The sequence below is a fragment of the Lynx canadensis genome, chromosome B4, assembly GCF_007474595.2.
Source record: "Lynx canadensis isolate LIC74 chromosome B4, mLynCan4.pri.v2, whole genome shotgun sequence".
NCBI classification, from domain to species: domain Eukaryota; kingdom Metazoa; phylum Chordata; class Mammalia; order Carnivora; family Felidae; genus Lynx; species Lynx canadensis.
In genome coordinates, this window is record NC_044309.1 from 19,831,840 (window position 1) to 19,855,226 (window position 23,387).

Genomic DNA, 23,387 nt, shown 5'->3' on the forward strand with positions numbered 1-23,387 from the left:
TTTTATGTCGATTTAATTTGCAGGCCCCCTGAGAAAGAACTTAAGAGGATTGAGGAAAAGTTTTTTTCTCCCTAACATTGCCTTCTTCTCATCAGAAGCCTTTTGTTCCAACGGTAGCCCATTCATATTTAAGTTGAACATATGAAAACATGTTTGTTCTCAGATTTTGTGAAATGATCTGATAAAACATATATGTTCCCATCTAAGAATATGTAATTATGTTTAATTCCTCAAAAAAATGTCCTGCGTATTGCATTATTTTCTAAAATCTCAGAAGATAGTTCTTTTTTTTTTTTTTTTTTTTCAACGTTTATTTATTTTTGGGACAGAGAGAGACAGAGCATGAACGGGGGAGGGGCAGAGAGAGAGGGAGACACAGAATCGGAAACAGGCTCCAGGCTCCGAGCCGTCAGCCCAGAGCCTGATGCGGGGCTCGAACTCACAGACTGCAAGATCGTGACCTGGCTGAAGTCGGACGCTTAACCGACTGCGCCACCCAGGCGCCCCGAGAAGATAGTTCTTTAAGGGGCCTATGTTCTAACCTCAGGATTGTTGAACTTTGTCCTCTCAAAGTGGGGAACCAGGACCTCTTTCCTCATCAAAGATAGGGGAACCAGGACTTTGCTGATGATAGCTGTTGGGGAGGGCAAAGGGATAGGCCAGAGATAAATGAACCAAGGCCAGTAGGCCAATGGAGTGCTCTAGGATCGATTTTTTTTTTTCTCTCTCTCTCTTAGAATGAATGTTCTTTAGTCCTGCATCAACACATAAACACTGTCAACCTTCCACACCAGAAACAATCCTTTTAATAATGCTTACACTTTAAGAGAATATTGAAACACTTTTCCATTGTCTTAGTTGGGAAACTGGACGGCTGGAAACTCAAGAGAGGTTAAATACTTAACTGATACCCAGAGGTCAGCTACTGTCACGGAAATGGAACGTACAAGAGAATTCAGTGAGCCTGGTTCCCATCAATCACTGACATTTCATCTTGGTCTAAGTTACGTTCTTAGTATCTGTGTAACTTTGTCAAGTTAGACTATACAGTCTATTGGTCATACACTATTTACCTCCTGGGCCCTTTGATGTCTTAATTATATTTGACTCGAGGAGATTTAAAGTTCAGTGGCCAGAATCCAGGGCCGGTCTCCTTATGTTCCAAAGAATTCCAAGAACAACACAAATACCGGGAAAGCAAAGCGTCCCAGGAAAAGGGCTTTCCCACCAGCTTATAAATGGATGATTCCCCAGAGCACCGTGCAAACCAAGAAATTAGATCTTTCTCGACCCCCCACCCCTCACCATCACCCTTTGCTGTATGTCTTATTTCTTATTACTTTAATTAAGTTTCCGACATCATCCCAGCGAAGGCTTTGTATTCATGCAGTCTTGCAGAAAATAGCCCAGAGCCCCACAATGGCAGCAGTAAACCGGAGAACTCAGTCACCCACCCGCGGCCTCCACCCTCTCCCCTGCCATTAAAATGTCAACGTTATTAAAGGCAGCAATCGGAGAACCAAACCTCTACCTGAAGAGAAGGCATCTGGTTATGTTGGTCTTGGCTTTCTGGTCCTCCTTCACCCCCTACTCTAGTCGTGTCCCCTCCCCCAACCCATACAAGGATTGGTCCCTCACTCTTCCAAAGCTGGGGCAGCTGCTCTCTCTGCAGAAACGGGCTTCAGCAGTCCTGTTGCCCCAGTGGCCCAGCCTCAGGGATCACCACCCCTTACGTGGGGTGCCAAGCCCCACGGAACGGTTGCCGGTAATAGGGTCTCCACATCTGCTCCCAGACAGAGCGGAAAGAGGGGTTTTGGAAGCACGTGCACTTGAAAGAAACAAACTGCAGGAGTGCCGGGGGGGGGGGGGGGGGGGGGGGCTCAGTCAGTTGAGTGTCTGACTTTGGCTCAGGTCATGATCTCGCGGTTCGTGAGTTCGAGCCCCACTTCGGGCTCACTGCTGTCAGTGCAGAGCCAGCTTCGGGTCCTGTGTCCCTCTCTCTCTCTGCCCCTCCCCCGCTTGCACTCTCTCAAAAGTAAATAAAAAACAAAACAGAACAAACAGACTGCATCTCAACCGTGAGTTATCCGGGGAAGTTATGGCCTTCTGAGGACCTCTCATATTGGTAGCTTCCTGTTCTATTTCTGGCTCCCACTTACAAAAAAGAGACATCAGTCCAAAGAGCTCCCAATGTTTTTTCTACTCACGCAAGACAACGTAGGCCTTAATTTTCAGTATAATCTATGAACATGTCTTCAACAGGAGTGATTCAGCTCTTAAATCTGACCCAGGAGAATATCTTGCATTTTCTAATTTCCAGAGAACATTCTAGCCTATGAAGTGCTTCGCCTACATTTCTTCATCAGGCCCTCAGGGCAGGTGAGGGAGCTGGAGACATCCAGGTTTTACCATGGCTTCCGGTTCCTGGTGCAGGGCCCTCCACACCCCGGTGTAGTGCTGTAACGGGACAGTGTTCCAAGAACACTTAGAATTAGCCAAGTTTCATTCTAACAGACTTGCACACAATGCCTAGCTACTTTTAAGACTTCGCACACTTCACTCAGCAAATATTTATCTAGCCCCAACACTAGGCCAGCCTCTGGCTAGGGAGTGAGGGTACCGTCGAGAAGAAGTGAACAGAAGTATGACGTGACGTTACACTAATCTGTGATACAGAGTAATGTGAGTGTGATGCAAAGCACACGTAAAGTTGCAACTTCTGAAGATAGAGGATGCTGACTAAGGCAAGGAGAGCTTCCTGGAGGAAGTGACCCCCCCCCCCCCAAGCTGAGAAGGAGGACTGGAGCATCTGGAGAGGAGAGGAGAGGAGGGAGCAATAGATAGTACAAGGAGGGCAACCACTCTGGAAAGGCACTGTGATGGGCAGAAATGGATGGGAAGGGGCGCCAAGAAGGCCACCGTGGGGAGCACAGGGCACCAGAAGCCTGGGGCCAGCAGGACGACGCTGGAGACAGAAGGGGGCGCCAATGTGCAGGGATCTCTAGGTTGGTTCCCAGCTCAGCACTTCTTTTCAGGGTAACAGGAAGCCATTGAAGGAGAGTGTTGTGATGAGGTGGTTATTTTATTTATTTATTTCATTTATTTATGTTTATTTGTTTTTGAGAGAGAGAGCGCCGCGCGCACAAGTGAGGGAGGGGCAGAGAGAGAGAGGGACAGAGAATCCAAAGTAGGTTCCGTGCTGTCAGTGCAGAGCTCGATGTGGGGCTCGAACTCACGAACTATGAGATCATAAACTGAGCTGAGATCAAGAGTCGGTCCCTTAACCGACTGTGTCACCCAGGTGCCCAGAGATGGTTGTTTTCAATAACATGCTGTGGGACTGTGAAAGGAAGGGGTCCGAGTGGGAAAGGTAAATACGTTCGGGTGTTACTGAAGCAACTCACAGGAGAGATAATGAAGCCAGGACTGGAGTGGCAGCGTGGAGAGGGAGCAGAGCCCCAAAACAGGAGACCCAGGGCGCTAATGATGGATGGCATATGGGAAATGGGGAAGAGGGAAATGTCAAGGTGTCATTAAAAGACAGTCGCACAAGGGACACCTGGGTGGCTTAGTCGGCTAAGCGACCGACTCTTGATTTTGGCTCAAGTCATGATCTCACAGTCATGAGATCGAGCCCTGCATGGGGCTCCGTGCTCGGTGGGGAGCCTGCTTAAAATTCTCTCCCGGCCCCCCCTTACTCTGCCCCTCCCCTGCTTGCACTCTCTCTCTCTCTCTCAGAATAAATAATAAATAAAATAAAACAAATAAAAATATTCACTTAAAATAGTTAAATATACATGTAACACGTGTCTGGTGTCATGGCTGATGCCCCCCTAAGCAAGTATAAGCTGTAGTGCAGTTTCCAGAGTGGGAATCCGTGAGGTGGTCCAACAGGTTCTGGCAGCTTAGCCTAGAGAGCGCCTGTTACCCGCCAATGTCTTGTTTATTGGAGGCGTGGTTACGCCTCTGGTGCCCTGTGCTCCCCACACAGACCTGACTGGTTCTTTAATGCTCAGGGTGTTTAAGTAACTGGCCCCAAGTGAGGACGGAGGCATGGTTCACTGCTGAAGACAGAACCAGGTAGGAACTCAGAAATCATGGCTGAGGAGATGAGAGCAATGCTATTTTCAGAGTCTAAGAGTTAACGTCCTGTGGGTCTAAGGAGGTGAAACGAAATAGCATTCAAACGAAATTTCACTGGAGTGCCAATGTATTGCTGTGGAAGGACAAGAATGAGATGTACCACCCACTCCAGAAACATTTTTATGCTTTAAGGTATTTAAAGGTCCTTTAAGGTATTGAAAGCCTGAATGCAGGGGCGCCTGGGTGGCTCAGTCAGTTAAGCATCTGACTTCTGCTCAGGTCATGCATGATCTTGCAGTTCGTGGGTTCGAGCCCCGCCTCGGGCTCCGTGCTGACAGCTCAGAGCCTGGAGCCTGCTTCAGATTCTGTGCCTCCCTCTCCCTCTGCCCCTCCCCAATCATGTTCTATCTCTGTCTCAAAAATAAATAAGAAAACATTAAACAGGGGCACCTGGGTGGCTCAGTCAGTTAAGCATCCGACTCTTGATTTTGGCTCGGGTCATGATCCCACGGTTCGTGGGTTCAAGCCCCGCATCGGGCTCTGCACTGTCTATACGGAGCCTGCTTTGCATTCTGTCTCCCTCTCTCTGCCTCACCTCCCCTCTCAATGTAAATAAACTTTTTAAAAAGTGGATAATAATAATAATAATACCTATTTTCTAGGATTGTTGTGAGGACCAAGTGAGTTAATTCATGCAAAGCTCAGCACCTTTGTGGACCACTCTCCCTCAACTACTATCTAACTACATATATACCCTTCTTTTCCTTTCTTCAGAGCCCTCCCACATGCATTTTCCTTCACAAAACACTCTGTGTCTGGCTGCTTATATTCATCCTTCACAAGTTGTCAGACCAAGAACAGCAGAAAAAGATACAGGGGCCAAAGCTGAGAACACACACACACACACACACACACACACACACACACACACACATATATGGATGTAAGTCAGCAGGACTGTGCTACTAGGAATAGAGGCAGTATCTACATGAAATCCGTGTGTCCCAAGAGGAATAACATGAGACCTTGGTGCAGGAAGTAACCACACTATTTCCCTCCGTATTAACTTGACCTTTATAAGAATATCTCATCCCTTTGTGGTCCCTGACATTTTGTCTTTAAAAAAAAAATTTGTTTTAATGTTTATTTTTGAGAGAGAGAGAGAGAGAGAGAGAGAGAGAGAGTGTGTGTGTGTGTGTGTGTGTGTGTGTGTGTGTGAGATCAGGGGAGGGGCAGAGAGAGAGGGAGACAGACTCCAAAGCAGGCCCCAGGCTCTGAGCTGTCAGCACAGAGCCCAATGCGGGGGCTCCAACTCACAGACCACAGGATCATAACCCAAGCGGAAGTCAGACATTTTACCCACTGAGCCACCCAGGCACCCCCCCCCCTTTTTTGGGTAATGTTAATTTATTTTTGAGAGAGAGTGAGCAGACACACAAGTAGGGGAGGGACAGAGAGAAATGGAGGCACAGAATCCGAAGCAGGCTCCAGGCTCTGAGCTGTCAGCACAGAGCCTGACGCGGGGCCCGAACCCACAAATCTCAAGATCACGACCTGAGCCAAAGTCGGACGCTTAAACGACCGAGCCACCCGGGGAACCCCTTTTTTTTTAATGCCATTGTGAATGTATTGGGGAGACAGACTCCCCAGCCTCTAAATAAAGCTTTTTTTTTTTTTTAATTCCTTGGTCTCTTGCAGAGCAAAGCTGTTTGTGCATGGCTTCTCCAGTCTTCCTTACCCTCCCCTGCAGGCCATCCGTAGGCTAAGTTTGCCAGTATCCTCACTGCTCCTGCCCCCATCTCAGACCTCACGTTAGACTTTATCTTCCTCTTAATCTCTCCCCCTCTCCCTTCCTCTCCTCCCACTTCTGATTCCCCTGAGCTACTCCCTATTTACATATGCCTCTCCCTACTATCTCTATCAGAGTTTGTTCCAAAGCCTACCGAGCTAGTGTCTCCTTAAACCTCTGCCCCTCTAACTACAGTCATTCACCCCCAGTCCCGCACCTTAGGACCTCAACCTCATACCCTGGGGCACCAGAGCCCCCTAACTCCACCCAGATCCGTACTAAGAAGGCAACGTGCCCAGAGGCAGCTGCGTTCTGAACATAACCATCAGACTTTTCCCAGCTTCATTTTTTCTGGCCTTTCTTAGAAAAGGGATCTTTTGGGGCGCCTGGGTGGCGCAGTCGGTTAAGCGTCCGACTTCAGCCAGGTCACGATCTCGCGGTCCGTGAGTTCGAGCCCCGCGTCAGGCTCTGGGCTGATGGCTCAGAGCCTGGAGCCTGTTTCCCATTCTGTGTCTCCCTCTCTCTCTGCCCCTCCCCCATTCACGCTCTGTCTCTCTCTGTCCCAAAAATAAATAAACGTTGAAGGAAAAAAAAAAAAAAATTAAAAAAAAAAAATAAATAAAGAAAAGGGATCTTTTACCACAAGCAATCAGGACTTCAGTTGCCCGTTCTGTCCCAGAGAAGTCCACACGAGACAACACAGGGACACGAGTTCATCTGGCAAGTCTCTGAGAGCCTTACAAATGTGAGACCCTGTTTTCGGTTCGGGTGAGCCCTGCCGGGCTGGGGCCTCCTGCTCCCGGCCTGTGGTCACCCGTGAGCCCCCTGGCCTCTGGACAGGCCGCTGGGTCCTCAGGCTGAGGGGCCCCGAGCCACCCAGCCAGCAGGAGCGGCAAGGTTTGTGGTCAGGTGAGCGGGCCGCCGGTACGAGTACATCTAAAGACCCTTCTGTTGCTCTCCTTCAAATAACTTCCAAAGGGGAATATCTTAGAAAAATCTGAGAGCATTCAAAGAACAAAGATGTGAAAGGGGCTGGGAAATAGGACCCATGAGGAATGGGGGAAAGAAGCTAGGATTCTTAGTCTGAGGGAGAGAAGGCCCAGAGGCCATTTAACAATGGCCAGCAAGGTTTAAAGGGATATTCCTCGGGGGGGGCCCAGGCCAGCTGCTCACTGTCTCCAGTGAGGACCAAACAAAAGGAAACGCACTGCCGGCTTCCACATGAGTGATTCCAGCAAGAAAACAATCTGTGCCAAGGAGGACATCGAACCTGGGGTAAGTTATCGGGGGGCGATCGGGGCCTCTCCTTCTCTGGAGCTCTTGGCAAGTGAAGGGAGGGGGGGCCCATTTTCTCGGGCAGGTCGGGGCGACCCCGTCAGGTCAGCCGGGGAGGGGGAGGGAGGGGAGGCCCGCGCAGTGTCCCCGCGTCCCTGCGGCTTCCTTCCACCCAGAGCCTCTGCGCTTTTGTCCTCGCCGCATACCTGGTTTTTGGACTCTGGCATTCGCAGAATTGAGTCAGGGAAGAGGTAAAAGGGAAGGCATGCCAGGAATGAGAACGAGGAAGAGAAATGGAGTCCTTTTCCGTGGGAGAGGGAAGGAGGCGCCGCAGGTAACTAACCGCAGGCCCTTAGTAACTGCCCTTTTCCTAAGTAAGAATCTCTCACTTTTTCATATGAAAATTAGCTTCCATATAAATACACTAATTGGCCATTCTTTTCCTTTCTTTCCAGGTTTCCTGGCATCCCTTTGTAGGCTCCCTTTACACCTCCAGAATTAGCCTGTTTCAGTCTCCCGCACAACAAAAGCCAAAGACAGATTCTTACCGTTGAATCCAAGCACTTTGCAAAGCCAAAGCCAAAATCTTTGGTATGACATTACCCAGCACTTAATTCCTAGATGTTTTTCTTAGTTTTCATTTTCTAAGGCCTTTGGGTGTCTCTCCAGCCTTCAGCTTTCTTATTAAGTCCAATACTAAGGGATGATCCTATGTCCCCAGAGCCAGTGTCGTTGACTCAGATGGCCCTCCGGGCACAGCCACACCCATCGGCTGGGCTGAAACGCCACCTCCCCGTGGGAGGCAGGGCCACTCCGGGAGCTGGCCAGGGATGGCTGCACTCGTGGGGTGGGAGAGTGACATCGTCTGTCTCTGGCGTCCGCTTCCACTCAGGAAAGAAGGGACATTTGTCTCAAGAGTTGCATCCAGTGTCCAAGGGTGTGCCCATGGAGGGCCCACCCTCAGGACCACCTTCCTCAGGCAGCGGCAGTCACAGGTACCAGGCTGTGAACTCCGCCGGGGCTGGACCTTCTCTGTCTTCTTCACTGTGCGTGTCCCTGGTGCCCAGGACAGTGGCTGGCACACAGTGGGAGACAAGTCGCTACTAATAGTCACAGGACAAACTGATGCCTGAGCAGAAGCAGGCCTTGGAGACCATCCGTTCCTGGCCTCCATTCTAGGCTTAGAAAGTTCAGCACAAGGGCCCTTCCCACCCCTGTTGGAATCCCTGAAGGCCATCTGCAGTGTCTCATTTCCTCGCCTGGGAATAAATACCTTTTCTTGTGAATTAGTCCATGCTGAAATGTTACTGGGTACTAAAGAATTAGTGTGTGTGTTTCTCTTTCTCTCTCTCTCTCTCTCTCTCTCTCTCTCTCTCTCTCTCTCTCTCTCGGATTCTAGGCCTGAGGCTGACCTCTCCCCCAAGTCCCTCCGGCACCAGCCCCTCCCTTGCTTGGCAATGGGCATTCATCCCCAGAGTCAGAGGAGAAACTCCGGGGCGCCAGAATTCTTGAGTCGGTGCCGAGAAAGAGCCAGCTATAGCAGAACCCTTTGAGAGCAGAGCTGCGTGCATTTGCCAAGGGCAGATTCTGCTGGCTGCCTCAGGAGCTCATGCCCACACGGCCCAACCCAAGCAGGGTGAGCACAGAGCTGGCCCTCCCAAGACAGTGATGCTTGGAGGGCCCCAGGGAGCCCTGACGTCACCCCAGCCTGGGACTGCCAGCAACTCAGCGCCCAAGGAGCCAGGCTGTGCTCCCGGAGTCTGTACTGAGGTGAGAGGCGGTGAAAACCACCACTTGGTGGCACTTCCGGCTCCCAGACCTGGCTGTGTGTGCCCCTGAACCACCCGGGAGCTTTCTGGAAGTAGATCAGCTGCGCCCCGGCCCAGATCGCAAAGGGTAGGCCCCGGAATCTGCATTTGTGAAAAATGTTTATTTTTGAGAGAGAGAGTGCGAGCAAGGGAGGAGCAGAGTGAGAGGGGGACAGAGGATCCGAACAGCGAGATCACGACCTGAGCCGAGGTCGGACACTTAACCAACTGAGCCAGCCAGGCGCCCCGGACTCTGAGTTTTTAAAACCGCTCCGAGAGATTTGGACAATCCAGTTTGGGAATGGCTTCCCTGAAGGCTGACAGACCTCCATTCTCTCCCCTCTTTCTACAACTCTTTTTTTTTTTTTTAAATTTTTTTTTAATGTTTATTTATTTTTGAGACAGAGACAGAGCATGAATGGGGGAGGGTCAGAGAGAGGGAGACACAGAATCTGAAACAGGCTCCAGGCTCTGAGCTGTCAGCACAGAGCCCGACTCGGGGCTCGAACTCACAGACCGTGAGATCATGACCTGAGCTGAAGTCAGCTGCTTAACCGACTGAGCCACCCAGGCACCCCTCTACAACTCTTTTCTGCCCACCAGGAGGGAATCTGGCTCATCAAGTTACACGGGTTGACTGTCAGCATCACTAAGCCTTCTGTCATTTCCAGGATGAGCCCACGTCTGTGCTCCTGAGTCATGTGTGAGTGGACACCCCAAAGCAGAATCCCTGCTAACTAACATGAGTTTGGCTTTTCCTCTGTTAGGAAGTAGGAGATGAAAGGCAATTGCAGGGGTGCCTGGTGGCCCACGGTTTGTGGGATCGAGCCCCACGCTGGGCTCGGCACTGACAGCGTGGACCCTGCTTGGGATTCTCTCCCCCCCCCCCCGCCCCTCCCACCACTCGAGCGTGCATGCTGTATTTCTCAAAATAAGTAAGTAAAGTTAAAAAAGGAGAGGAGAGGAGAGGAGAGAAGCGAAGAGAAGCGAAGAGAAGCGAAGAGAAAGGCAATTGCAAAATTTCACTTATTCAATTCAAGAAATCCTAGCACCTCTCTATCTCAGAGAGGGGTAGCAAAGGAGACCAAGCCACATTCCTTAATGTCAGGCGCTGGGCATCATGGTGGGAACTGGACTTGTAAACGCCTGGGCCAGAAGAGGAAGCTGATAGAAGCTCCCTTTCCTGCAGGGAAGCCATCTTTACTCAGGGACTGAGCTCTGGGAGGGTTATGCTCAATCGGAACCTGAAAGATAGGTGCCCTATACTGTTACCTGCAGGCCCTGGTCCCAAGCATGTTCCACGTGAGGGGACACGTAAGGATTTCTGGGGTTAGCTCTGCGTCACCACTTGGCGGGCTCCAGCCCTCTCTGTTGCCTGTGCACCCGGCGCTGGGCTCTCCACCGACTCCATGGGATGGAGCCCTTGTGCTTAACCTCCAGTCCAAGGATCTGCGGCTCCAACTCTTTCAGTGGCCGGGGTGTGTGACACCTGCCCCTGACTCCAGTTCCTTCTTTGGCTTCTCTTGCCCCGTCTCTGCCCCCAAATCCTCGTCCCTATGTCCCACAGCCTCTGATCCACTGCTAGACTTCATCCACAGCCTGCCGCCAATCCCCTCTGTCACGATTGCCCCCACTTGCCCCAACCCCACCGATTGCCCCTTGCTGGTCTCCAGGACCCTCACCACCTGCTCTTGCAAATGTCACTCTTCCCCACAGCCCCCCCTCTCCTGATACCAGGCTCTGCCTGCTTCGTTTCTTTCACCTGTCCTTCCCCCCCCCCCCCCCCACGACTTTCGTCTCCTTCCACCGCTAAGGGGAGCATCTGACAATACAAGTCATAAGTTGAAAGCGCACACGTAGATTTTATATATAAATAACTACCTGTTTTCTTTACTGTTACTGTCATACAGTTAGTGCCCTTTTAACCAATGAGGTCTCCTAAAACAACGCTTTTTTTTAATGTTTTCATCTCTGTAAAATTTCTGTTTCTGGATAATGATGGCAGTAGCTGCTCCTCTTCTAGACCTAAGGAGCTCGAGGTGTTCATTTATAGGAATTCTCAACCTTCACGATGCCTTGTAATGATCTAGGATGCCTTTAGAAGACACAGTGCCTGGCCTCCACCTTCCAATATTTCAGTTCAATTGGTCTGAAGTTGGGCTCTGCATCAATATTTTAAACATAATTCCCAGGAGATACTAATGTGCAGTCAGGCTTGAGATTCACTGATTTATAGGAAAATCATTCATGATAAACGTACGTTCAAATAGTCAATTCCCGGAAGTCTTGATTTAAAGCAATGGCTCCCAACCACATCCTTCAGAGGCAAAGCAAAAAGATCTTAAAGCCCGCCCAACCTCACCCATTCCCAATTACCAGTAGAAAAGAAGTCTAGTGGAAAGGCAACAATCACATGAGTTGATGTTTCAAAACAATGCCACCTGTACCTGGAAGGTAACCCAGAAACTGTATAATTTGCTAGTGTTTTATAAGGTATTTAAAGGACAAATGGATCGGTAGCATATCACGAATGACCCATCCCCGCGAACAGAAATGTTAGGAGAATGATATGTTATCCACTTCAGTAAAAGACACGTTGGATGAACAGCACTAGAACAATGGCACATCCATGTGTGGATTCAAGACTAGTTACTGGAAAGTCGCAGGCCAAAAATGGTGGTCGTGAAAATGTGCACCATAAACACGATCACCAGACATCACTCAAACTAACAGGAACTTATTATTGAAAAGCATGACCAGCAGCCATTTGAAAGCACAACCGCACATAACACAAGGATACCAAGCATCTTTGCCTTAGTTGGCAGGAATCCCTTGAGTGTCTACACAGCACTCCCTTAATGTTACCGACGTGAAGCACAAGGCAGCCAAAGTCTTAGAATATTGATGTTGTATCATCAGTAAGTGCTGGTAATGACATAGATTTAATATTAAACGTAGCTATCCTTTTTTTAAAGTTCTTATTTTAATTCCAGTTAGTTCATACAGTGTTGTATTAGTTTCAGGTGTACAATATAGTGATTTCAACACTTTTCCGTATAATACCCGGTACTCATCCCAACAAGTGCACTCCTTAATCCCCCTCTCTTATTTCACCCATCCCCCACCCACTTCCCCTCTGGTAACCATCTGTTTGTTCTCTGTAGTTGAGCCTGTTACTTCGTTTCTCTCTCTTTTTTCCCCTTTGCTAGTTTGTTTTGTTTCTTAAATTCTACATAGGAGTGAAACCGTATGGTATTTGTCTTTCTCTGACTGACTTGTTTCACTTAGCATTATACTCTAGTTCCACCCATGTCATTGCAAATGGCAAGATTTCATTCTTTTTATGAGTGAATAATATTCTATGTGTATATATATGTGTGTATATATATATATATATATATATATATATATATATATATCTATCTCACCGTCTTTATCCATTTATCCGGACACTTGGGCTGCTTCCACATCTTGGCTATTGTAAATAATGCTGCTATAAACGTAGCGGTGCATGTGTCCCTTTGAATTAGAGGGTTTTTTTACATTTTTAATGCTTATTTCTTTTTGAGAGAGAGAAAGGGACAGAGCATAAGCAGGCGAGGGACAGAGAGAGGAAGACACAGAACTTGAAGCAGGCTCCAGGCTCTGAGCTGTCAGCACAAAGCCCGACATGGGGCTCAAACCCACGAACCGTAAGATCATGACCTGAGCCAACGTTGGACGCATAACCAACTGAGCCACCCAGGTGCCCCTGAATTACAGTTTTTGTGTTATTTAGGTAAATACCCAGGAGTACAATTACTGGATCATAGGGTAGTCCTATTTTTTTTTTTAATGTTTATTTATTTTTGAGAGAGAAAGAAACAGAGCGAGAGGGAAACACAGAATCCAAAGCAGGCTCCAGATTCTGAGCTGTCAGGACAGAGCCCGATGCGAGGTTTGGACTCACGAGCTGTGAGACCGTGACCTGAGCTGAAGTCAGATGCTTAACCACCTGAGCCACCCAGGTGCCCCAGGGTAGTTCAATTTTTAACTTTTTGAGGAACTTCCATACTGTTCTCCACATTGGCTACACCAGTTTGCATCCCCACCAACAGTGCATGAATGTTTCCCTTTCTCCACGTCCTCACCAATACCTGTTGTCTCTTGTGGTGTTAATTTTAGCCATTCTGACAGGTGTGCGGTGATAGCTCATCGTGGCTTTGATTTGCATTTCCCTGATGGTAAGTGATGATGAACATCTTTTTATATGTTTGTTGGCCATCTGGATGTCTTCCGGGGGAAGTGTCTGTTCATGTCTTCTGCCCATTTTTTAAACGGGTTATTTGCTTTTTGGGGTGTTGAGTTGTATAAGAAACATAGCTATTCTGGGGCACCTGGGTGACTCAGTTAAGCAGCCGACTTGGGCTCAGGTCACGATCTCGCGGTCTGTGAGTTCCAGCCCCGCATCGGGCTCTGTGCTGACAGCTCAGAGCCTAGAGCCTGCTTCCGATTCTGTGTCTCCCTCTCTCTCTGCCCCTCCCCTGCTTGCTCTCTGTCTCTCTCTCTCTCTCAAAAATAATAAACATTAAAAAAATTTTTTTATTTAAAAAAAAAATTTTTTTTAACATTTATTTATTTTTGAGACAGAGAGACAGAGCATGAACGGGGGAGGGTCAGAGACAGGGAGACACAGAATCTGAAACAGGCTCCAGGCTCTGAGCTGTCAGCACAGAGCCCGACGCGGGGCTTGAACTCACAAACCATGAGATCGTGACCTGAGCCGAAGTCAGATGCTTAACCGACTGAGCCACCCAGGTGCCCCTAAAAAATTTTTTTTAAAAGAAACATAGCTATTCTTAATTAGTAGCTTAGTGATAAGTAGCTCCATGAATTGAACATAAAAATGAAAATTTATGAAATATTGCTTCATTTGCCCAAAAGATTTCCCCCAAAAGCACATATATGTTTTCATCTGTGTTAGCCTATAAGAACACACCTGATCAAGGACCATAATATGAGATTCCTAATTTTTTGAGGGATAAAATTTACTGCCCTTTGAGACAGGAAAATAGTGCTATTGTTTTTCGTGTGTGTGTGTGTGTGTGTGTGTGTGTGTGTGTGTGTGTGTGTTGAAGGATAGAGAGAGAGCATGCACACACAAGCAGAGGAGGGGCAGAGGGAGAGAATCTTAAGCAGGCTCCGCACCCAGCATTGAGCTTGATCCCATGACCAAAAAGATCATGACCTGAGCTGAATCAAGAGTCAGACATTTAACAGACTGAGCCACCCAGGCACCCCTGTTATTTCTTTTAATGCATATTCAGGTACAAATCCAACCTGCCTGGTGACGAATATCTCCAGAAGCAAACATTTTTTATTCTAATGAATGCACTCATTTACTCACCTGATCTTTCAGACAAAAAAAATCATGTCTTAAAAAACTGAGAAGATGCACATACCAAGTGAGGGGAAAAAAATCACTTTGGAAAGGAAATTTTCCGAGGGCAGATTTGGCATAGGCCAAATGACTTATCCAAGTCTTTGATGGAAAACGATTTTTCCCCAAAAAACTAACTTCTTAAGATTGAGAAATAGAAAAAAAAATTAGCCTAACAAAAATAGAGCCAGTACATACTAGTATAAACTCAAATATACCGACGAAACAGGACTAGTCAGATCTGAACGTAAGAAAATCCAGAAAACCTTACAAAATCTAGAGTCTTTGTCCCTAGAATTTTGAGGCTTAGCTGAAATGGAAAAATAAAAGCTTCGTTTTTATTTTTTTCTTTCTCATCCTCTCAATTTCCAAAAACAAAATAGCTGCCAGTTCTTAGAACTTTAGAAGCTTGCAATTTGCACATAATTACTTTAATAAGTATAAAATGCATCCTACAAATATAACATAATATAAGACATTTTAATTCTTCAAGTTTAAAGCGAAGATGAGAATTGCTATTTTTAAGTTTCTGGAGAACAGGAAGTTCGTGTATTTTTTTATCCCCCGTGTTTCTATCTCAGGTTCATGTGGACCTTCCAATACCTAGCACGATACTTTTTATATTACGGGTATTACCAAACACACTGCTTCAACTAACTGATGTGCTTCGGTGCTAGGGGAGCAGGGGAGACCCTTAGCATCTTCCAGAAGTCACCATAAGCATAACAGCTTGGCGGGAACCTCATCCCTTCCCTTAAGTAAGACACACTTGCAGTCAGCCACCAGCATCTATGTTTTTTTTTTTTTATTTTTTTTAATGTTTACTTTTGAGAGAGAGATAGAGACAGAACACAAGCAGGGGAGGGGCAGAGAGAGAGGAAGACAGAATCCAAAGCAGGCTCCAGGTTTTTTTTTTTGTTTTTTTTTTTTAATTTTTTTTTTTCAACGTTTATTTATTTTTGGGACAGAGAGAGACAGAGCACGAACGGGGGAGGGGCAGAGAGAGAGGGAGACACAGAATCGGAAACAGGCTCCAGGCTCCGAGCCATCAGCCCAGAGCCCGACGCGGGGCTCGAACTCACGGACCGCGAGATCGTGACCTGGCTGAAGTCGGACGCTTAACCGACTGCGCCACCCAGGCGCCCCATCAGGCTCCAGGTTTTGAGCCATCAGCACAGAGCCCGATGTGGGGCTCAAACCCACAAACCATGAGATTATGACCTGCTCCAAAGTCGGATGCTCAACCGACGGAGCCACCCAGGCACCCTACCAGCATCTGTGTTTAATAGAGCTTTGCCTCAAAGTTCACCAGCCTAAGCAGCCCCTTACATTCTGGGGGACTCATCCCAACTACCTCTTTCCAACAGGGACTCTGGAGCAGCAACAGAACCCGCATCTGAAAAAATAAGCCTCAAGCTTTCCGGGTTGTTGCTCCTTTTATAGGGTAATCAAGCCCACACTCTCACTGCTCATTAGCATTTCCCAAACATTTTCGTAGGCTGGGGCTACTATACTAAAATACCATAGTGTAGGTGGCTTAAACGACAGAAATCGATTTCCTCACAGTTCTGGAGGTTGGAAGTCCAAGATCAAGGTGCCAGCTGATTCAGTTGCTTATGAGAACCCTCTTCTTGGCTTGATTGCTCACTGTGTGCCCACATGGCCTTTCCTCCATGTGTGTACCTGGTGAGAGAAAGAGCGAGCTCGCTGATGTCTGTTCTTACACAGAGACTTATAGGATCATGGGCTCACCTTGATGACGTCATCTAACCCTAATTACACGCAAAGGCCCATCTCCAAATTCCATCACCTTGGGGGTTAGGGCTTCATCGTATGAATTTTGCAATGACACAAATATTCAGTCCATAATACCAAACTTTCCTGATCGTTAGGAATCCCCTAAAACACTTGATTAAAACAAACCCAAACAAAACCAGGTAGCTGCCCATGGATGTTCTGATTTCAGAAGCTTGAGACAGAGCCCTGCAATCATCCAGAATGATTCTGATGATCAGGCAAGTTTGGGAAACACTGACCTGCCCTACAACGTCTAAACTACGAGTTTACTTTCCCTCTACTGGACCCTTTTCTTCACCCCGTTTCGGCAAAATGGCAGGCCAGATTGTTTGGATACCATCACCCCTGACTCCAACACAGTTCAGGGCCAGGCGCTGGTCTCACATAAGGAGAATGGACCACTGCATCCCTGCAAAGGGTCAGCCGTTCTCATGCATCGCCCAACCTTTTAGTTTCCTGGATGGGCTGGAGGAGGTGAAGCCTAAAGCAAGCCCTACGGAAGAGGTAACCATGAGTCTTTGCGTCGTTACATGGTCTCAGTGATGTCCGCCACTGTGATTTGTATGGAAGAGTCACTGGAAAGGCTGCATTTTGTAAAATCACAGTGTACAAGCCTTTCCTTTCCATGACATAAAATGCACCACTTTTATTATTTTTTTAATATTTTTTAAGTTTATTTATTTAGCGAGAGAGAAAGAAAGAGAATGAGCAGGGGAGGGACAGAGAGAGAGGGAGCCAGAGGACCGTAGAAGCAGGCTCTGTGCTGAGGGTAGAGAGTCTGACGTGGGGCTAGAACTCAATGAACCGGGAGGCCATGACCTGAGCCAAAGTTGGACGCTCAATGGACTGAGCCACCCAGGTGCCCCCATTGCGACCATTTTCAAGCGTACAGCTCTGTGCTATTTCGTGTATTTCCATGGTTGTGAAGCCACCACCATCATCCATTTCCGTAACTATTCTTCGCCAGTTGAAGCTCTGTACCCATGAAGCACTGGCTCCCCATTCCTCCCACCACCCTCCCCCACCCTCTCCAGCAACCACCATTCCATGTCCCGCTTTCTGTCTCTATGAATTGGACTACTCTGGTACCTCGTATAAGTAGAATCATACAGTATTTGTCCTTTTGTGAATGGGCTGATTTCATTAGCACATACCTTCAAGTGTCATCCATTCCATGGCATGTGTTGGAATTTCCTTCCTCTTTAGGGCTGAATAATATTCCATTGCATCTCTATACCACATTTTTTTCGATCCATTTGTCCACCGGTGGGTGTGTAAATATCCACTCAAGTCCCTGTTCTCAATTCTTTCGGGATACATATGGTGGGTCGATGTTTAATTTTTGAGAGAGCGCCATGCTGTTTTCTACAGCAGCCGCACGATTTTGTATGCCTTCCGGCACTGCGAAAGGCTTCCAGTTTCTCCACATCCTCATCAACTTTGTTATTTTCTGGTTTTGTTTCTGTTTTTGTTTTCATAGCCATCTTAATGTGTATGAGTGTTATCTCATTGTGTTTTTGCTTTGCATCTCCCTAGTTATTAGTGAAGAGTCTTTTTAGGAAACAAAAAAAAAAAAAAAAAAAAAAAAAAGGAAAAATATAGCTCCAAGGATGATTTAGGCTGGAAGATGGTCCCAAGAAATGGAAGCCAATGTGCAGAACTACAGTAGAAAAGAGAACGATACAAGAATACGGCTCTACAAATGTTAATCTCCCACACACTTTTTAAGAATAAATGTATCATTATCTTAAAACAAAATCAGGAAGGTATCACTGCCCCCAAGGTACAGAAAGAAATTGAATTGCTATGAATAAGCTCACAACATACATAAGCTATATGCAGGGGGAAAAAAAAAAAGTAACTACGGCAACCGTTCTCCGACATTAAAAAAAAAGGATCAATTTATTCATTTGTCCCTTTAAAAATTCAGAGGAAATTCAATCTATCATGAGATCACTTTCACGGTGATGAATCAAATTGATAAAAATCTTGCGGCTCGCCAGAAGATAGGAACAAAAATTCCTATCTAAACCTAATGCTTTCTCAGCCAACATTCTTTGCCCAGAAGATTTACAGGTTGGGGTTAAACAAGACTCCCTAGGAGAGGGATCAGCATAAGGGATTAGCAATAGGAAATTTGCATCAGGCGGGGGAATGTTTCAGAAAAATGTCAGTGTCTAACTTCCTTCCCCACGGACACAGAAAGGAGTGAACCTCCATAACACACAGGCTTTCAGAATGCGGACTAATTTAACCCAACGGATAGGTAAACACATTTCAAATCAGCATTTTAAAAACCCACTGTAAAGGCAACTAATATTACTAACTTTATACAAGATACGACATAAAAATAGAACTCCTTTCACTGTAATATACACAAAATCAGCATTATTTCTGTTTTTTTGTTGTTTCTTTTATTTCTTTTTGTTACTGTTCTAAGGTGCAGTCACCTTGCAGTATACCACATTATCTGGCCAGAAAGTTCACTCTCACACTTCTCCCTCCCTTCTCAAATCACATGATTGTCTTAAGAGGTCAAAAGTAAAGCCTTAAGACGGGGCGCCTGGGTGGTGCGGTCGGTTAAGCGTCCGACTTCAGCCAGGTCACGATCTCACGGTCCGTGAGTTCGAGCCCCGCTTCAGGCTCTGGGCTGATGGCTCGGAGCCTGGAGCCTGTTTCGGATTCTGTGTCTCCCTCTCTCTCTGACCCTCCCCCGTTCATGCTCTGTCTCTCTCTGTCCCAAAAATAAATAAAAAACGTTGAAAAAAAAAAATTTTTTTTTAAAAAAAAGTAAAGCCTTAAGAATGTTCTGCGGTTTGCATTTCCTGGCGAATTAAGAGGCTAACGTCTGTAGGAACTGTCATTAGTGATGCCGGTTGGTTTCCATCTGATGTTAAATCAAAATTCTCCCATTCAGAAAGGCTGTCACTGGGGCCCAGGGATCACACACCTGTGGTTAATCGGGTTGAGAACTGCCATTGCTCCTGTGTCCTCATGTGACTGTAGCTGACCCGGGAGTCTTTGTCAGTAAAATGAGCCTAACCCCTTGAGTGCCTGGGCCAGGGGATAATTATGTAGAGAAGAGATAATGGGAAGTTAGGACCCTCCCGGGGTGGTCAGAGATATCTCAGGGAATGGGAAAAGGCAGGGAGAACCAGAAAACTATCCTACTGAAGAAAAGAAATGGTCTCTGCTTTCTAGGCAACCATTAGAATTCATTTACCCTCATCGAAACCAGCATAATATTTTCTGAGCTCAGCTCCTGGTGGGGATTCCCTCCTTCCACAACCCAGATTTTCTGTTAGGATGACCTTCCTATGACAAGCCAATGAATAACGGTTTTATCAGAGCTCTTTGAAAGGCCCTTGGCTTGTGCACACCTCCAGTGGTCACCATGAAAGGAAGCATATGGAAAATTTAAAGAGTTTATTGAGCATAAATGGATTGGAATTGGGCAGCACCAAAACAGAAGTAGTTAGAGTGCTTCTCTGACAGGAGCCAAGGAAAAGACTCTTATAGAGAAAAGACAGAAGCAAAGAAAGGAAATTGTTTGATTGGCCGTAGCTTAAAGCCTAATTATCTCTTATGATTGGCTGTCCTGAGGTTTCAATTTCATAACTTTGAGGCATTTACAGGCTTAGATTTGGGTTTGCTTAAGTAGGTCGCCATAGCATTAGAGCCACCTCAGCCGAATGGCCACCTTGTTTAACCAATTTAACATCAGCGATATTAAGCAGTAGGAAAACAAAATAAATAACAGCCCTGCGTACAGTACTATTTGACATGCTAATCATTTGTTTAAGAGCCTATTCCTTTATTATAAGAATTAATTAATAAGCGGGGCGCCTGGGTGGCTCAGCCGGTTAAGCGTCCGGCTTCGGCTCAGGTCATCATCGCGAGGTTTGTGAGTTCAAGCCCCTCGTCGGGCTCTGTGCTGACAACTCGGAGCCCGGAGCCTGCTTCGAATTCTGTGTCTCCCCCACTCTCGGCCCCTCCCCCACTCATGCTCTGTCTCTCTCTCTCAAAAATAAGTAAACATTAAAAAAAATTTAAAGAATTAGTTAAGCTATATCAACTAAGGGTGGTTACAAGACAAAAAGTAGCCTCATTAAGACAGAACTCATGAAAACCCTATGTATACCTGGAACAGAGTCATGAATGTATTCATTAGATAGGATTACACCACTTGAGAATCTATTTAGCAGAACTCCATACAGTTTTTTACCCAAGATATAATGAAGATACCAAAAGAACCATCAGTACCAAGGATTTCCATGAACACCTGGATATTAGATGACCCACCCTAAAATCAACTCATAGTGGATGAGAGATAGGCAAGGTGACCCCCAAAACAACAATCCTCAAACTTTTCGCATGTTAGACTCAAGTGGTGTGGTGATTTAGAATTCAGATTCCCAGGCCCGGTCCCCAGAAACCCCACACTCAGACCACCTGTGGGGATGAGATCCAGGAATCTGCATGTGTATCCAGCACCCCCCCCCCACACACACACACAGACACGATTCTGATGCAAGGATTCAGAGGCTTACCCTTTGAGAAACGCTGCTCTGAAAAGATGGGATGAGTCCCAGACCCCCCAGCTCAACCTAACCCGGCATAGTCTTCCTAAGATTACGGTGAGCCATAGGATCTTTTTCTAAAAAGTAGAACGTCAGAGGCAAACATTGGCAGCGGCCCCTCGGCCTGGGCCAGGGAGAGGCAGCCATTCTCACCTGACACTTCTCCCCTTCTGGGCAGGATGGCGTGTACCTCCCACTGTGGAGACGGACTCATCAGGTCATCATAGTCTGGAGTCATCGAACGTCCGAATTGCAGAACTAACTCCCCCTTGTTCCAATTTCTGTAGTCACTAAGCAACTTCCTCTTAGAGAATAGGACTCTCCACGTAGCCTGCCTTTGCTATTGGCCAGAAGCTGCCAGTACTTGGCCCCGCCTGGCCCTTTCGGTAATAATAAATCGGCAGTCTGTTTGCCTTCTCCATCCTTCCTTGAGTTTGGTTCACGGGCCTTCCCCAGTGAGAAACGTTTCACTCTCCACAATTCACGGGTTGACGAATTAGGTCTCTGCGCTTCCATGGCTTGGGAGCACACTCTCAACTGTGAACATTTTTCCAATAAAATGACAAATTCTCAGACCTGCTGGGAACATGCCTGGCCACACCTGACCTCCCTGATGACCATTCCCTTCCTTCTGAAACCTCCCTGCTAAGAAGCTGTTTGGAGAATCTCCACATCTAATCCACCTGACTGGGGCATAGGGAACATGGGGGGATAAGACTCACACTTAGATCCCTCCATGATGAGGATGTTTAGCAGAACAAGGATCCTCGGCGTGGAGATCGGAAAAATGAGAGGCCCGTGGAGCAAGAGTTGTCAGTGTTTATCCAGTACTTTCCAGGGAGAGAGCCACTAGGTTTGAGAACATAAATACACTTTTTCTGGGGTTCCCAGGTAGCTCCGTCAGTTAAGTATCTGACTGTTGGTTTCAGCTCAGGTCATGATCTCAAGGTTCATGAGTTCGAGCCCCTCATTGGGCTCCGCCCTGACAACGCAGAGCCTGCTTCGGAGCCTCTGTCTCCCTTTCCCTCTGCCCTCCCCAGCTCACACAATCTCTTTCTTGTTCTCTCTCAAAAATAAATAAACACTAAAAAATATGTACATACGTATAGTACACTACACTGTTTTTGGAAAGCCAACTCGATGGTGGGGAAGGAGCAATTCATCAGATTTATCACCATCTGAATGCAGCATTCTCTGTGACTACCCAAATCCCTTCACTCTAATTTCATGCTCACCAAATGCATTGCTGAGCGTAAGTTATGCTATGTAACGGATAACCCTGAAATCGCATTGGTTTAAAGCACTAAAACGTTTATGTCCCGTTCAGGTCACATTCCAATGTGACAGGTAGGCTCTGCTTGACAGTCATTCAGGGACTCAGGACCACTTAATATTGTGGCCTCCCGAGTCCTCAGAGTACTGTCCTTTGAGTGGATAGGGTTGGGGATGGGGAAGGAGAGGGTAGAGAGAGGACACCCACTCTTAGACTCTTGGCCCAGAGGCAATGCCTCGCTTCTGCTCACATTCTAATGGTGAGAACTCACGTGACCCCATGCCAACCAAGAAAGGGGGGGAGAACATGGATGCAGGTGTGCATCGACAGTTACTCTCCCACCAAGCAATTTCCCAATTATTTCCCAATAATTTAGTTTGCTTAGTATTAGACCAATACTCTAAATCTAGAAAAGAGGAATGTATCTGAGTACTTCCATCACTAGGGAACTATGTCTCCTATCTTAAATGACACATGATCTTTTTCATTTATAATTCTCTGTCATGACTTTCCTTTTATTGCAACTCATCCCTTAAGAACGTATTCAACTCTAGGCACGCTAATGAGATAATGTTTCTGGATTTGTAAACCTGAGAACATAACTTTGGACCATGGTGGTCTCACCAGGACACTGTAAACCTGTGAAGTCCCTTCTAAATGGCCAGATGGCCAACCTCTATACCGCTTGTCTCTAAAACCTCAGCCACTCCAAGAACTATCAGCTTCTGTCCACGGAAAAGCATAATTTGGAGCTTACCTGAACAGGGAAATAATTTACCTAACTTAAATTCCTTGCAAGGGATTAAGGGGCAGGCAAAAGGCAAAGTCTTCACACGGGCCAAGTGTTCCGATCTCCTAGGGTGACTGTAGCAAATTACCATGAAGTGGGTGGCTTAACACAACAGATATGTATCCCCTCACTGTTCTGGAGGCCACAATCCTGAAATCAAGGTGTCAGCAGTGCCACACTCCCTCCAAAGGCTCGAGGTGAGAACCCTTCCTTGCTTCTATCAGCTTCTATTCGTCCAAGGCATTCCTTGGTTCATGGTGGCATCACACCAATCTTGGCCTCTGTCTTCCCATGGCCTCCTCCCTTGTGTCTCTCTGTGTTCCCCTTTTCTGCCTCATTTAATGAGATGCATTGGATTTAGAGCCCACCCTAATACAGAGTGATTTCGTTTCCAGGTTCTTACCTGAATCCCATCTACAAAGGCCCCCATTCCAAATAATACATATTCTGAGGTTTCAGGTAGATGTATCTTTTGGGGGGACACCATACAATGCACTGTACTAAATAAAAAGCTTCCTTGGGGCACCTGGGTAGCTCAGGTGGTTAAGCATCTGACTTTGGCTCAGGTCATGA